Genomic DNA, 18,416 nt, shown 5'->3' on the forward strand with positions numbered 1-18,416 from the left:
TATTTCTGACACAGAGATTCTTCTGCTTAAAGACAAGATTAGTTCCCAAAGAGCCATCATAAAGTCTACTTAATCACATATGAAAATTTTTAACTACAAAAGCAACTACTAATACCATCTATTGGTGACTGACAAGAGTTCATATACATCTCTCCCTCACCCCGTGTAGGACTATGGATTAACACTAAAGAGAAGTTCTATAAAAGCAATTTAAAAAAATAATGAAACCAAACATTATATTTATAATAGCTAAAAAAATGCATATCTTTCAAGCAGTTTTTAATACAAAAACAAAAGAAGATTAAATTCAACTCTTGGAGGAACAGTCTGAAAATACAAAAATTAGCCTTCAAGACTCTTTCAGGGGCTGGAGTACAGTGCTTGCTTAACATATGTGAGGCACTGGGTTCGATCCTCAGCATCACATAAAAATAACTAAATAAAAGTATTGTGTCCATCTACAACAACAACAAAAAATTTTTAAAAAGACTCTTTAAGACTATCAGCATCACAGCAACTTCTCAAAAAAGTATTGTACATAATACCTGTTTGCAGTAATTCATAAAACATAGGAAAATAAAGTTGTGAGATTAAGATTTTAAAAATTATATCCAAACTATGTATAATAGTTAGTGAACAGTGAAAATTGATGCTGTATTTTAAAGGTTTTAACTTTTTTGTGTGTGTTTGTTTTGGTACTGGGGATTCAAACCAGGGGCAAAACAAACACAGGGGCATTCGACCACTGAGCCACATCCCCAGCCCTATTTTGTATTTTATTTGGAGACAGGGTCTCACTGAGTTGCTTAGCACCTCACCATTACTGAGGCTGCCTTTAAACTAGAGATCCTCCTGTCTCAGCCTCCTGAGCCGCCCTGTGATTACAGGCATGCACCACTGCACCAGGCACTTGAACATTTTTTTCTCAAAGAAATTGTAATTAGAGGAATGAGCCAAAGGCCACTGTTTTTATTGTGTATGGTTATTGTAAAAAGAGACACTCTAAACAACATATACTGATTGGTAATTAAGTAAAATGAGAGAAAGAGCAAAAATCAGAATCTTAAAGAATGTTCAATTCTTTTTGCAAGAATTTAGTCTAAGGACACTATCTACTATTAAATAATCACAAAGTACTTTTTCCTCAATTTCAGAAGTGTTTCCATAATCTGAATACTAGGTCAACTCACAAAATTGAAAAGCTATAAAGTTAAAGAACATAAGATTATTTTTTTAAAATTATTTTTTTATTTATATATGACAACAGAATGCATTACAATTTATATTACACATATAGAGCACAAATTTTTCATATCTCTGGTTGTATACAAAGTATATTCACACCAATTCATGTCTTCATACATGTACTTTAGATAATGATGTCCATCACATTCCACCATCATTTCTAACCCCATGCCCCCTCCCTTTCCCTTCGATGCAGCCAATATGGACAATAGTATGAAGATTCCTTGGAAAATTGGGTATGGAACCACCATTTGACCCAGGTAAATGGATGGATTTAAAAAAGATAATGCTAAGTAAATGGATGGAGTTAGAGAAGATAATGCTAAGCCAATCCCAAAAAACCAAATGCCAAATGTTTTCTCTGATATAAGGAGGCTGATTCATAGGAGGGGGAGCATGTGAAGAATAAATGCTTTTTTTTTTTTAATGGAGTGAAATAATATCACCCAATCTGACTTAAAATAAGAATCTGAAACCTAAAAGAAGAATCTGAAAAGTCAAATGTATAAAAGCAGAAAGTAGAATGATAGTTACCAGAGTTAGTGGTGTAAGAATTAGGGAGATGTTGATCAAAGTACATAAAATCTCACTCCTAAAGGAGGAGTAAGTTTAAAAGATCTGTTTTGCATCACGGTGACCATAGGTAATAACGCATACCTTAAATTGTAAGATAATTTTAATTGCTCTCACCACAAAAACATGTGAGGTAATACACATGACAATTAGCTTGATAGCTATGAAAATAATTGTTCCACAACATGAACATTTATCAGAATATCATTTTGTATACCAGAAGTATATACAAAAGCTCTAATCTCTAGGGTATATAAAGAGCTCAACAACTCTTTATATACCCTAGAGATTAGAGCACCCCAAATAATCCAATCAATAAATGGGCCAAGGACCTGAGCAGACACTTCTCAGAAGAGGATATACAATCAATCAACAAATATAGGAAAAAATGCTCATAATCTCAAGCAATCAGAGAAATGTAAATCAAAACTACTCTAAGGTACCATCTTACCCCAGTAAGAATAGCAGCTATTATGAAGACAAACAATAATAAGTGTTGGCGAGGATGTGGGGGAAAAGGTACACTCATACACTGCTGGGGGATTGCAAATTAGTGAAGTCAAAATGGAAAGCAGTATGGAAATTCCTTGGAAAGCTCGGAATGGAACCACCATTTGCCCCAGCTATTCCTCTTCTCGGACTATACCCAAAGGACCTAAAAACAGCATACTACAGGGACACAGCCACATCAATGTTTATAGCAGCATGATTCACAATAGCTAAACTTTGAAGCCAACCTAGATGTCCTTCAGTGGATGAATGGATTAAAAAACATGGCATTTATACACAATGGAATATTACTCAACACTAAAAAATAATAAGACCATGGCATTTACAGGGAAATGGATGGCATTAGAGAAGATAATGCTAAGTGAAGTTAGCCAATCCCAAAAAACAAATGCTGAATGTCTTCTCTGATATAAGGGGGTTAACTCAAAATGGGGTTGGGAGAGCAAGGGAGGAAGATTACCTCTAGATAGGGAATAGAGGTGGGAGGGAAAGGGAAGGAGAATGGGAATAGCAAGGATAGTGGAAGGAGATGGTCATCATTATACAAAATTCATGTATGAAGATATGAATTTGTATCGACATACCTTATATACAAACAGATTTGATAAATTGTGGTATAAAGGTGTAATAAGAATTGCAATGCAAAAAAATTATGAATGTAAAGCACTCCTCTATTGTGATGTATATAAAAAATAATTAAAAAATAATTTAAAAAGTTAAAATCTTACAAAAGAGTAAAATAACACTATGCAGTTTATAGAGTTGGACTCTACATATTTTCAAATTTTAGTTGTCTCTAACTACTGATAAAATAGATCTACTAATATAATATAGTCGGCTGTCTGTATCTGTGGACTTCACATCTATGAATTCAATCAACCATGAATCAAAAATGTATGTGGAAAGAAAATCTGAGTATCAAACATTACAGGACATTTTTTTTCTTGTCATCATTCCCAAAATAATACAATATAACAACTAACATTATAGTATTTACATTATATTAGGTATGGTAAGTAATTTAGAGAGGATTTAAAATACATGGGAGTATGTGTATAAATTATATGCAAATGCTATGCCATTTTACATGAGATTTAAGCACCTACAGATTTTGATAACTGCAGGGGTCCTGGAAGCAGCCCCTATGGATAGTAAGGGACAACTGTATGCTAAAATAGCATTTTAGTAGTTACTGGCTAAAAATTTCTATTATAATTCATTCAAAAGCCAGTGGGGGTACTCATTTATTATGAGAGCTCACTTTCTAAGCAGCATGTATGTAGTCTCAGGAAAGAACTAAAAAGAGAAGTTGTTGGAGTGTTACATTATCTGAGATCAATATGCCCAGCAAACCCTAAGAAAATCTTTCATCCTGACTTTTGGGAGAGAAAAGTTGGGGAGATGATATATTTTTAATCTAGAGACCTGCCATTCTGTGATGGTTTTATTTGGTGGCAAAGAATGGAAACCTATGGAATAAATATAGGATACACAGAAAGAGCTCTTGTTATAAAAAATAAGTAACAAAAAATTCAGAGAGCTACTTAAAAAACACTCTGTTCATTTCGGACAAGATTAAGCCTAAAGACTTTAGGGGCTCAATAATCATTAGGCAGCTGACATCAGCGAAACCATCTCTTTTCTGCATCTCAAAGCTGTGGTACCACTTAGTCTGAAGTCAGATCTTCTTTTCTCATTAGAAATTCATTGAAAGTCTCCTGTCTACTGGCATCAGAAATCAAGACTAGCAGGGTGCAGTGGTGCACACCTGTAATCCCAGCAGCTCAGAAGGCTGAGGAAGGAATATCAAAAGTTTAAAGTCAGCCTCAACAACTTAGCAAAGCCCTAAGCAATTTAGTGAGACCCTGTTTCAAAAATAAAAAATAAAAAGGGTTGGGTATGTGGCCCAGTGGTTAAGCACCTTTGGGCTCAATCCCTTGTGCCTCCCCCCTAAAAAAAACAAAGAAAGAAAGAAATCAAGACTAGCTGTAAACCATTCAATTATAATAATTATTCAACATGAATAATTACTATCCTTAAGATAATTACAAAGCATACAATTCATTTTAAAAACATTTGCAAAAGAGCTGGGCTACTGTTTTTGTTTCCTACCATCAACTATTAACTTCAAATATACGAGGAAAGACCTCCAAATATCTACAAATGTGCATGACTTCTAATTCCCTTAGGAAGGAGAAATGGTCACAAAGTATTAATTGCCTTATATTCCCATCTTCCACTCCAATATTCTCATTTGTTTATACTGAAACTGAAAGGTTTGACAATTCTTCATTAACCACATACAAAACAGGAAGCTGAGAAAACTGAGGTGAGCTCACTCATGAACATTAACTGAGCTCAACTGAGCTTACCTCAGTTAAGGTTGACTTTTATTTTATTTTATTTTATTTTATTTTAGAGAGAATTTTTAATATTTACTTTTTTTTAGTTTTTTTCCCGCGGACACAACGTCTTTATTTGTATGTGGTGCTGAGGATCAAACCTGGGCCGCACGCATGCCAGGCGAGTGCGCTACTGTTTGAGCCACATCCCCAGCCCAAGGTTGACTTTTAAATCACTATAAAATGCTTCCAATAGTTTCAAGCAATATTTGTAGCAGCACATTCTGCTGATATTATTATAAGAGATAGGTTAATTACCAAGAAAAAGATTCACTCAAAATTTCCCATAGGATGAGGGGGCTGCTCTAGTTGAAGTCTGAAAAGGTCCATTACTAAAGGCTTAGTCCTCAGCTCGGTGTCATCAGGAGGTAGTAGAACTTTTACGATGTGGGATCTAGTCATTGGGAGTGTGGCCTTGAAGAAGGTATTAGGATTTCAGCCCCTTCCTCCTCTTCTCTCTTTTGCCATGAGATGAACAACTGTTTCACCATATGCTCCCCACTGTGAGGCCAGAGGCCCAAAAGCAATGGGGTCAATGGATCATGAACTGAAATCTCCAAAACTGTGAGCCAAAATAAGCATTTCCTCTTCATAAGTTAAATATCTCAGGGATTTTATTACAGTAATGGAAAGTTGACAGGGGTTTGCTGAAAAACTTTGTATCTATCCCTGATAACCAAAGAAAAAATGACTACTAACCAGGTATGAAAGGTCAGCAAATAAGACTAATGGGGTCATTGGTCCAATTCTATTTTCCTCTCTCCTGGTTATCTATGTTCTTTCATCTACTCTATTCATTCTACACTGTACTGTAGCCTCCCTTATCCAATAGCTTGTATTCTTCTAATGAGTCAAATTTCTAAGACAAGCAAAAATTTAAAATAGAAACACCACAGGATACAGAAATCCTACTTCTGGGTATACATCCAAAGGGGCCGAAAGCAGGGTCTTGGGATATTTACAATTAAGCAAGGGATGGAGACACTCCATGAAGCTACAGGGTTATCGGTACTTTGTCCCACTGACAGAGAAATGAATAAGCAAAATGTGATATATATGCATAATGTAATATTTGGCCTTAAGAATGAAGGAAATTGTCACACTGCTACAGCATGGATGGAACCTTAAGGACATAATGCTAAGTGAAATAAGCATGTCACAAAAGACAAATTTGACTTGCCCTCCACTCTGTCTTATGCTACCTCCTGCCCTCTTGCCATCCACTATGGCCCTGCTGCACTCCGGCCGCATCCTCTCTGGGGCTACTGGCGCCTTCCACCCCGGCCTTGCCGCCACAGCTTTGGCCAGAGCCAGCTCTTCGTGGGCCCATGTGGAAATGGGACCCCCAGATCCCATCCTAGGAGTCACTGAAGCCTACAAGAGAGACACCAACAGCAAAAAGATGAACCTGGGAGTCGGTGCCTACCGGGATGATAATGGAAAAGCCTTATGTGCTCCCTAGCGTCCGGAAGGCAGAGGCCCAGATTGCTGCAAAAAATTTGGACAAGGAATACCTGTCCATGGTGGATTGGCTGAATTTTGTAAGGCATCTGCAGAACTAGCCCTGGGTGAGAACAGTGGCCGGTTTGTCACCGTGCAGACCATTTCTGGAACTGATGCCTTAAGGGTTGGAGCCAATTTTACGGAAAGATTTTTTAAGTTCAGCCGAGATGTCTTTCTACCCAAACCGTCTTGGGGAAATCACGTACCCATATTCAGGGATGCTGGCATGAAGCTACAGAGTTATTGGTATTATGACCCCAAGACTTGTGGTTTTGACTTCACAGGCACCACAGAAGACATTTCGAAAATGCCAGAGCAGAGTGTTCTTCTCCTGCATGCCTGTGCCCACAATCCCACAGGAGTGGACTCTCATCCTGAGCAGTGGAAGGAAATAGCGTCTGTGGTAAAGAAAAATAATCTCTTTTTTTTTTTTTTTTTTTGGAATGTATTAATGGTTATTTTTTTTTTATTGGTCGTTCATAACATTACATAGTTCTTAATACATCATATTACACGGTTTGATTCACGTGGATTATGAACTCCCCCTTTTACCCCGTATACAAATTGCTGTATCACATCAGTTTCCCTTCCATTGATTGACATATTGCCTTTCTAGTGTCTGATGTATTCTGATGTCTGTCCTATTCTCTACTATCCCCCCTCCCCTCCCCTCCCCTCCCCTTTTCTCTCTCTACCCCTTCTACTGTAAATCATTTCTTCCATTTGTATTATCTTGTCTTACCCCTCCTTTCCTCTTGTATGCTCCTTTGATATAAGGGGAGTAAACAAGGACAGGGTAGGGACGAAGAGATTGAGAAGAAGATTTACATTAAACAGGGATGAGAGGTGGGAGGGAAAGGGAGTGAGAAGGGAAATTGCATGGAAATGGAAGGCGATCCTCAGGGATATACAAAATGTCATACAAGAAAAAGAATCTCTTTTCGCCAGCAACCAGCCAAGTGACAGCAGCTACACGCGCCTGGGGGGAACGGGGCCGGACCCACTAGGACAGGTCCGGCGGACGGCTGAGGGCTAGGCCCGTCCCCTCCCCCAGTGTCTGCAGGTAGGCGGGACTGTGAACACCAGCAGAGCGGGCCCTGCTGAGGGGCGGAACCGGCCCCTCCCCCAGTGCCTGCAAGCTAGGCGAACCTGCAACCCATCGGGAGGTTAGGCCCAGCAACCTACGGAGTGACACAGGTGCCCCTGGAGCCTGCTGGGTAGGTGGACCTTTGACTGACCAGCAAAGCAGACCTAGGGCCTGCCAGCATGGTAGACGGATCACACTAATTGGAGGAGAATCACAGCCACTACCTGCCCTGCAAGGGTGATTTTTCAACTATACAAGAGCAATATAAATAAATAGAGGGAAAATATCAAAGACACAACACTTTCACCAAGCAGAAAGAAACGCCAGCAGTATGAAACGACAAGGAAAGAAAGGACCACAGGCAATGCAGGTCAACTCAACTTTAGAAGAGGTAATAGCTGCAACAGATGGAATGTCAGATAGAGAGCTCAGGACATACATGCTTCAGATGATCTGGAGTCTCAAGGAAGACATGAGACAGCAAAATCAGACAATGAAAGATCACATTGACAAACAAATCCAGGAAGTAAAAGATCAATTTCACAGGGAGATAGAGGTAATAAAAAACAAACAAATAGAAATACTAGAAATGCAGGAAACAATAAACCAACTTAAAAACTCAATTGAGAATACTACCAGCAGAGTGGATCACTTAGAAGATAGAACATCAGACAATGAAGACAGAGTATTTCAACTTGAAAAGAACATAGATAGCTCAGCAAGTCTACTAAGAAACCATGAGCAGAACATTCAAGAGCTATGGGATAATATCAAAAGACCAAACTTAAGAGTCATTGGGATACAGGAAGGCACAGAGCTCCAAACCAAAGGATTAAGCAATCTATTCAGTGAAATAATACAAGAAAACTTCCCAGACGTGAAGAATGAGACAGAATCCCAAATCCTAGAAGCCTACAGGACGCCGATTGTGCAAAATCATAAGAGATCCACACCTAGACACATTATAATGAAGATGTCCAACATACAGAATAAGGAGAGAATTTTAAAAGCTACAAGGGAAAGGAAGCAGATTACATTTAGGGGTAAACCAATCAGGATAACAGCTGATCTCTCAACACAGACTCTAAAAGCTAGAAGATCCTGGAATAACATATTTCAAACGCTAAAAGAAAATGGATTCCAACCAAGAATCGGGTATCCCGCGAAATTAAGCTTCAGGATGGAAGATGAAATTAAAACATTCCACGACAAACAAAAGTTAAAAGAATTTGCAGCTAGAAAACCATCTCTTCAAAAAATCCTTGGCAAAACACTACAGGAAGAGGAAATGGAAAACAACAATGAAAACCAACAGTGGGAGGTAGGACAGTAAAGGGGGGAAATAATCAAAGAGGAAAACAAATCAGGTTTAATAGCATTAATAAACAAACTATGGCTGGAAGAACAAACCATATCTCAATAATAACCCTAAATGTTAATGGCTTAAACTCACCAATTAAGACACAGGCTAGTTGAATGGATCAGAAAACAAGACCCAACAATATGCTGTCTACAGGAGACGAATTTGATAGGAAAAGATATACATAGACTGAAGGTGAAAGGTTGGGAAAAATCATATCACTCATATGGACTGCGGAAACAAGCAGGAGTGTCCATACTCATATCAAATAAAATAGATTTCAAGCCAAAGTTAATCAAAAGGGATAAAGAGGGACACTACATACTGCTCAAGGGAACCATACACCAACAAGACATAACAATCATAAATATATATGCCCCAAACAACGGGGCTGCTATGTTCATCAAGCAAACTCTTCTCAAGTTCAAGAATCTAATAGACCACCATACAATAATCATGGGAGACTTTAACACACCTCTCTCACCACTGGACAGATCTTCCAAACAAAAGCTGAATAAGGAAACTATAGAACTCAATAATACAATTAACAACCTAGACTTAATTGACACATATAGAATATACCACCCAACATCAAGCAGCTACACTTTTTTCTCAGCAGCACATGGATCCTTCTCAAAAATAGATCATATATTATGTCACAGGGAAACTCTTAGTCAATATAAAGGTGTAGAGATAATACCATGCATCTTATCTGATCACAATGGAATGAAACTGAAAATCAACGATAAAAGAAGGAAGGAAAAATCATGCATCACTTGGAGAATGAACAATAGGTTACTGAATGATCAATGGGTTTTAGAAGACATCAAGGAGGAAATTAAAAAATTCTTAGAGTTAAATGAAAACACAGACACAACATATCGGAATCTATGGGACACATTGAAAGCAGTTCTAAGAGGAAAATTTATTGCTTGGAGTGCATTCCTTAAAAAAAGAAAAAACCAACAAATAAATGATCTCATACTTCATCTCAAAATCCTAGAAAAAGAAGAGCAAAACAATAGCAAAAGAAGTAGAAGGCAAGAAATAGTTAAAATCAGAGCTGAAATTAATGAAATCGAAACAAAAGAAACAATTGAAAAAATTGACAAAACTAAAAGTTGGTTCTTTGAAAAAATAAATAAAATTGACAGACCCTTAGCCATGCTAACGAAGAGAAGAAGAGAGAGAACTCAAATTACCAGCATACGGGATGAAAGAGGCAATATCACAACAGACACTTCAGAAATACAGAAGATAATCAGAAATTATTTTGAATCCTTATACTCCAATAAAATAGAGGATAGTGAAGGCATCGATAAATTTCTTAAGTCATATAATCTGCCCAGATTGAGTCAGGAGGATATAGACAACCTAAACAGACCAATATCAATTGAGGAAATAGAAGAAACCATCAAAAGATTACCATCTAAGAAAAGCCCAGGACCGGACGGGTATACAGCAGAGTTTTACAAAACCTTTAAAGAGGAACTAATACCAATACTTTTCAAGCTATTTCAGGAAATAGAAAAAGAGGGAGAACTACCAAATTCATTCTACGAGGCTAACATCACCCTGATTCCGAAACCAGACAAAGACACTTCAAAGAAAGAAAACTACAGACCAATATCTCTAATGAACCTAGATGCAAAAATCCTCAATAAAATTCTGGCGAATCGGATACAAAAACATATCAAAAAAATTGTGCACCATGATCAAGTAGGATTCATCCCTGGTATGCAAGGTTGGTTCAATATACGGAAATCAATAAATGTTATTCACCACATCAATAGACTTAAAAATAAGAACCATATGATCATCTCGATAGATGCGGAAAAAGCATTCGACAAAGTACAGCATCCCTTTATGTTCAAAACTCTTGAAAAACTAGGGATAACAGGAACATACCTAAACATTGTAAAAGCAATTTATGCTAAGCCTCAGGCTAGCATCATTCTGAATGGAGAAAAATTGAAGGCATTCCCTCTAAGATCTGGAACAAGACAGGGATGCCCTCTTTCACCACTTCTGTTCAACATAGTTCTCGAAACACTGGCCAGAGCAATTAGACAGACGAAAGAAATTAAAGGCATAAAAATAGGAAAAGAAGAACTTAAATTATCACTATTTGCAGATGACATGATTCTATACCTAGCAGACCCAAAAGGGTCTACAAAGAAACTATTAGAGATAATAAATGAATTCAGCAAAGTGGCAGGTTATAAAATCAACACGCATAAATCAAAGGCATTCCTGTATATCAGCGACAAATCCTCTGAAATGGAAACGAGGACAACCACGCCATTCACAATATCCTCAAAAAGAATAAAATACTTGGGAATCAACCTAACAAAAGAGGTGAAAGACTTATACAATGAAAACTACAGAACCCTAAAAAGAGAAATTGAAGAAGACCTTAGAAGATGGAAAAACATACCCTGTTCATGGATAGGCAGAACTAACATCATCAAAATGGCGATATTACCAAAAGTTCTCTATAGGTTTAATGCAATGCCAATCAAAATCCCAACGGCATTTCTTGTAGAAATGGAGAAAGCAATCATGAAATTCATATGGAAGAATAAAAGACCCAGAATAGCAAAAACAATACTAAGCAGGAAGTGTGAATCAGGTGGTATAGCGATTCCAGATCTCAAACTATACTACAGAGCAATAGTAACAAAAACAGCATGGTACTGGTACCAAAACAGGCGGGTGGACCAATGGTACAGAATAGAGGACACAGAAACCAACCCACAAAACTACAACTTCCTTATATTTGATAAAGGGGCTAAAAGCATGCAATGGAGGAAGGATAGCATCTTCAACAAATGGTGCTGGGAAAACTGGAAATCCATATGCAACAAAATGAATCTGAATCCCTTTCTCTCGCCAAGCACAAAAGTTAACTCAAAATGGATCAAGGAGCTTGATATCAAATCAGAGACACGGCATCTGATAGAAGAAAAAGTTGGCTACGACCTACATGCTGTGGGGTCGGGCTCCAAATTCCTCAATAGGACACCCATAGCACAAGAGTTAACATTTAGAATCAACAAATGGGACTTACTTAAACTAAAAAGTTTTTTCTCAGCAAAAGAAACAATAAGAGAGGTAAATAGGGAGCCTACATCATGGGAACAAATCTTTACTCCTCACACTTCAGATAGAGCCCTAATATCCAGAATATATAAAGAACTCAGAAAATTAGACAATAAGATAACAAATAACCCAATCAACAAATGGGCCAAGGACTTGAATAGACACTTCTCAGAGGAGGACATACAATCAATCAATAAGTACATGAAAAAATGCTCACCATCTCTAGCAGTCAGAGAAATGCAAATCAAAACCACCCTAAGATACCATCTCACTCCAGTAAGATTGGCAGCCATTATGAAGTTGAACAACAATAAGTGCTGGCGAGGTTGTGGGGAAAAGGGTACACTTGTACATTGTTGGTGGGACTGCAAATTGGTGCAGCCAATTTGGAAAGCGGTATGGAGATTTCTTGGAAAGCTGGGAATGGAACCACCATTTGACCCAGCCATTCCCCTTCTCGGTCTATTCCCTAAAGACCTAAAAAGAGCATGCTACAGGGACACTGCTACATCGATGTTCATAGCAGCACAATTCACAATAGCAAGACTGTGGAATCAACCTAGATGCCCTTCAATAGACGAATGGATAAAAAAAATGTGGCATTTATACACAATGGAGTATTACTCTGCAGTAAAAAATGACAAAATCATAGAATTTGGTGGGAAATGGATGGCATTAGAGCAGATTATGCTAAGTGAAGCTAGCCAAGCCCTAAAAAACAAATGCCAAATGTCTCCTTTGATATAAGGAGAGTAACTAAGAACAGACTAGGGAAGAAGAGCACGAGAAGAAGACCAACATTAAACAAGGATGAGAGGTGGGAGGGAAAGGGAGAGAGAAGGGAAATTGCATGGAAATGGAAGGAGACCCTCAGGGTTATACAAAATTACATATAAGAGGAAGTGAGGGGAAAGGGAAAAACAGTACAAGGGGGAGGAATGAATTACAGTAGTGGGGGTAGAGAGAGAAGAGGGGAGGGGAGGGGAGGGGGGATAGTAGAGGATAGGAAAGGCAGCAGAATACAACAGACATGAGTTTATCAATATGTAAAGCAATGAAGTGTAACTGATGTGATTCTGCAAGCTGTATACGGGGTAAAATGGGAGTTCATAACCTGCTTGAATCAAAATGTGAAATATGATATATCAAGAACTATGTAATGTTTTGAACAACCAACATTAAAAAAATAAATTAAAAAAAAAAAAGAATTGAAAGATGAAAGAGAATTCAGGAAGTTGATATCTGATTGAACCAGTAATGAGAGTTGGAGCTTTCAGAGGGATGGTGTGTAACTTTTTATCACCTCCAGAATTTGTTGTGTTGTTTTAGACATAGTAAATGCTTAATTAATTTAAAAAATAAATAAATAAATACATTGTTATTGGATAAAATAAAAAAAAAAAAAGAATCTCTTTTCATTTTTTGACATGGCCTACCAAGGCTTTGCCAGTGGTGATGGTAACAAGGATGCCTGGGCTGTGCGCCACTTCATCAAACAGGGCATTAATGTTTGTTTCTGCCAATCATATGACAAGAACATGGGCTTATATGGCAAGCATGTGGGAGCCTTCAAAGTAGTCTGCAAAGATGCTGATGAAGCCAAAAGGGTGGAGTCACACCGAAGATTGTGATTCGCCCCTTGTATTCCAACCCTCTTCTTAACTGGCCCGGATTGCCTCTACCATCCTGACTTCCCTGGATTTGCAAAGGCAATGGTTGCAGGAAGTGAAAGGCATGGCTGACTGTATCATTAGCATGTGGACCCAGCTGGTCTCTAACCTCAAGAAGGAGGGCTCCTCCCACAACTGGCAGCACATCACGGACCAGATCGGCATGTTTTGTTTCACAGGCCTAAACCCTGAACAGGTAGGGCAACTCATCAAGGAGTTCTCCATCTACATGACAAAGGATGGCCGCGTCTCTGAGGCAGGGGTCACCTCCAACAACGTGGCCTACCTTGTCCATGCCATTCACCAGGTCACCAAGTAATTTCCTGGTGAGAGAACAGAGACAACCTTTCTGTCGTCAGCCCCTGCTGTTGTGTGATTCACATGCAGGATGAGGGAGGGTGGATGGTGGAGAGGTCATTTCTTTCAACCACAATGCAAAACACTTAGTGATTGGATATGTTTCTCAGAAAAGAACATGTAGTGAGATAGGGCAGAGGCATCCATGGCTGGTGTCTGGAACTCTGTGGCTTTAAACCAAACTACCCCATCATCCTTTTATCTCCAACTTTTTTGAAAGAGTTTATATGTATAAAGAAGTCACAGCACCAAAAACCTGTCGTGATGTTGTTATATTTCAGAAGCTTTAATGAAGCTCTGTGTGGTGCAAGGGGTTCCTCTGCGGATCCAGCATGAGACATAGCTCATGCTATAGGCTGAGTTGTGTCATTAACAGTCCACCTCACATTTGTCCCCCCATGGTGGAGCATCTTATCAACAGACCATATTGCACAAATTGTGCTTTACAAAAACCAATGAGTCTGTTGCCACTGCAGCAAGGAAAATAATAGATGCTGTTTCCTGTCTTATTTAAGAAAATAAGGAAAATGTCTGTCTCTTCTTACCATTGCTGTTCTTTTCTTTAACACAAAGATCTATAGCCAGCCTAGATTTCCATCCCATTCTATTGCTTGATTAACCATGAACCCCATCATATCAGGATCTATTTAAGAATGGAGAACATAATTTTCTGCTCATGCCATACCCTCTCTTTCTTGGCAAAGAATAGTGGAGAGTAGGTGCCTGCACTTTATGCCGGCATCCTCATCAATGACTGTGTAATTGTCTCCTCCTGGGGTGCTCCTCTGCCCGCTGGACCTCTTCCTTCATTCCTTGTGGTTGTGTAGCCACTAACCTCACATCATGAGTCAGGCAACACAGGTTAGGATCAGAAAGGAGATAGTCTAGGGTTTGTGTACTGCCAACCAGGCTTAGGCTTCACCCTTGGAACAAAAACCACCTTCTGCTCAAATCATGTCTACTTACTGCAGCTTGGTTTCTCTGTTAGAATAAAATTACTGTAGATCCAAAAAAACAAAAAAACAAAAACAAAAGACAAATATGATCCTATTTATATGAGATATCTAGAATAGTCAAATCAGAGAAAGCATAATGGTGGTCAAAAGGGGCTGGAAGCAGGGGGAAATGAGGACTCATTAGTTAATGAGAAGAGGACTTCAGTTTTTTGTGTTGCTGCTTTTTTTGGGAGGGGGGAGTACTCAGGAGCACTCAACCACTGAGCCACATCCCCAGCCCTATTTTGTATTTTACTTAGAGACAGGGTCTCACTGAGTTGCTTAGCACCTTGCTGTTGCTGAGGCTCGCTTTGAGGCTCGCAATTCTCCTGTCTCAGACTCCTGAGCTGCTGGGATTACAGGCATGCCCCACCGAACCCCACAGGACTTCAGTTTTGCAGGATGAAAAGTTCTGGAAATGTACAACCATGTGAATGTAATTACTACTTAACTCTACCTATAGAGATGGCAAAGATGGGCTGGACATATTGGCGCACGCCTATAATCCCAGCTACTCAGGAGGATCCCAAGTTCAAGACCAGCCTAGGCAACTTAGAGAGATCCTGTCTCAAAATAAATAAAAAGGGCTGGGGATATAGCACAGTGATAAAGTGCTCCTGGATTCAATCCCTATGACTAGGAGAAAAAGTGGTAAAGATGATAAATTTTATGATATGTTTTTTTATAACAAAAACAAATTTATTATATGAGAAAGGGAATCTATTTGCTCAGCTAATCTTTTTGAAGCAAACTACACAAGCATGGATCACTGGCAAACCTATGGCCGACTACTGGCAGATTTTATGACTTTTATTAAATGCCTACCATTTCAGACACATGCACATCCCATTCTGGTCACCTGTCCCTGACCAGCATACTTTCCTTTTTGTAAATAAAGTACGTATTCCTATTGAAATACATCCTGCTGGATTCTAAATTTTTATTTTTGCTTTATTTTCCCTTGGCTAACATTACGACCACTGTGCATAAAAGGAACAGTGTAGATCTTCTATAACTGCCATAAGAGATCAATTCAAAATAGGTGACCTTATGTTCAATGCTCTTGCAATAAACCTCACCAAGTTCTAGGTTTACCTTACTAATGCATTAGCAGTACAAAATCTTCCAACTCGATGCATTATGAAACAAGAATACCCTTGTAATCATCTTATTTGGCTCAAATACTAGTTAAGTACTCCAATCTGAAAATTTGAAATCATAAATACCCCCAAACCTGAAACTTTGTGAGCTCCATCATAACTCTACAAGTAAAAAAGTCCACACCATGAAACTTTGTTTCATGTACAAAATTATAAAATACTGCATGAAATTAGCCTGAGACTCTGTGCATAAGATGTGTATATGAAATATAAATAAATTCCATGTTTTGGTTTGGGTCACATCGCCAAGATATCTCATTATGTATATGGAAAACATTCCAAAATAAAAAAGTTGAAATCCTAAGTACTTCTGGTCTGAAGTATTTTGAATAAAGGACATTCAACCTGTACTGGCATTTCCATGGTTCCAGATATAGCACTCTTCTTTTCCACTAAATATACACTTTAAGTGAATTAATACCCAGACCTCAGCTTATCCTTACACACTGAGGGCTCTTAAACTACACCTTAACTCAAACTTTTTTCCTCAGATTCAGATGCATGTATCCGATTCCCCATTCAAATCCATTTGAAGAGATACCAGAAACCAGTGACAAAAATTAATCTCATTTCCTCAGAAAACTTGGAATGGAGCCAGGCAAGATGGCACACTCCTATAATCCCAACAACTTGGGAGGCTGGGGCAGGAGGATAAGGAATTCAAACCCAGCCAGAGCAACTTATCAAGGCCCTAAGCAACTCAGTGAGACCCTGTCTCTAATAAAATATTAAAAAGGGCTGGAATGTGGCTCAGTGCTTAAGCTTCCCTGGGTTAAATCCCTAGTAACAAAACAAAACAACTTGGAATGGAACCACCATTTGACCCAATTATCCCACTCCTGGGCATATACCCAAAGGACTTAAAATCAGCATGCTATAGTGACGCAGTCACATCAATGTTTGTAGCAGCTCAATTCACAATAGCTAAACTATGGAACCAACAGATAAATAGATATATACAATGGAATATTACTCAGCCATAAAGAAGAATGAAATTATGGCATTTGCCAGTAAATGGATGGAACTAGAGACTGTCATGCCAAGTGAAATAAGCCAATCCCAACAAAATCAAGGCTGAATGTTTTCTCTGATATGTGGATGCTCACACACAATAAGAGAGAGAGAGAGAAATTCACTGGCTTAAACAAAGGGGGATGAAGGGAAGGGAGGGGGAATGGGAATACGAAAGGCAGCAGAATGAATCCAACATAACTTTCCTATGTCCTTATATGAATATACAATACAACCACAATGATGGGAAATTATACTTCATGTATGTATGTCAAAATATACTCCTCTGCTGTCAAATATATATATATATATAAATCTTAAAAATTTTAAAATATTAATCTCATTATCTTTTCACCTTCTTCTCCACTTCCCTCACTCCCTAGAGAATGTTTCTTAACTCTGTATTCCATTTGTGGTAAATGGCAACATTTGACCAGCTACCAGAATCTGAGAATAATTCTAGATGCCCCTCCCCTACTTAGTCAAACACTACCCACATTCTCAATATTTACCAGGTAGTAACAAGTCACAAGTCCTTTTGATTCTGCTTCAAATACTGCCTACCTGGTCTTCAGGTTGCTCCAGCCCCAGCATTCCCACAATGAAACTTTATCAGTATTTCCTTATTTAAAATCGAAATTCCCTGAAAACCTCACTTTTGTCTACATTTCCTGAAACCATTATAAATTACATTTCCCTACAGGAGCGTAAACTCTTTATACATAGAAACCATGTTAAATCACAATAAATGTGTTGAATGAATAATTCTCCAGCCTTTCTTGCCACTCCCTCATACCTACTCAGAGTCCTGACCTACTGAATCACTTACAGTTCTGCCACTTGCCATGCTGCCATTCTTCCATACCTGTATGTGCCCCAGGCTCCCTACAGGAATGCCTGACTTTATCCTGTATCTCAATAGGCTATTTTTCAATCTTTAAGAGTCAGACAATCCATCATCTCTTTTAGAAGAACTTTTTAATCCATTGCTCCTAATATTCTTTGCACACCTGTATAGTTAGCCTTTCGTCACTATTAGCAAAACACCCAACAAGAACAACTTAGAGGAGGAAAAGTTTATTTTGGGCTCAGAGTTTCAGTCCATGGTCAGATGACACAGTTGCTCTGGGTCTGAGAAAGATAAGAACATCATAGTGGAAGTAGGTAGCAGAGGAGAGGTACTCAGCTCATGGCAGTCAAGAGCAAGAAACAAGAGGGCAAGGAGCGAGGGACAATATCTATAATCCCCAAGGGCACAGCCCCTGTGACATATTTCAGTCACGCCCCAACTGCCTACAGTAATCCAACAAATACACTAACCCACTGACTATGTTACTCACTCATAATCTGATCATTTCACCTCTGAACATTCCTGAATTAACACAGGAGCTTTTCAGAGGGCATCTCATATCCAAACCGTAACAGTTTCCATTTCCCCTTA

At 38.6% G+C, this 18,416-nt stretch overlaps 1 protein-coding gene and 1 pseudogene across 2 annotated transcripts in view; one reads left to right on the forward strand and one right to left on the reverse strand.

Annotated features, from left to right (window-relative positions):
- Anapc10 (anaphase promoting complex subunit 10) overlaps positions 1 to 18,416 on the reverse strand; it is an 86,866-nt gene that overhangs the window by 30,255 nt on the left and 38,195 nt on the right. The gene's annotated exons all lie outside the window — the stretch shown is intronic.
- LOC113185544 (aspartate aminotransferase, mitochondrial-like) lies at positions 5,956 to 13,986 on the forward strand (annotated as a pseudogene).

Source organism: Urocitellus parryii, chromosome 10, assembly GCF_045843805.1.
Source record: "Urocitellus parryii isolate mUroPar1 chromosome 10, mUroPar1.hap1, whole genome shotgun sequence".
Lineage (NCBI taxonomy): Eukaryota > Metazoa > Chordata > Mammalia > Rodentia > Sciuridae > Urocitellus > Urocitellus parryii.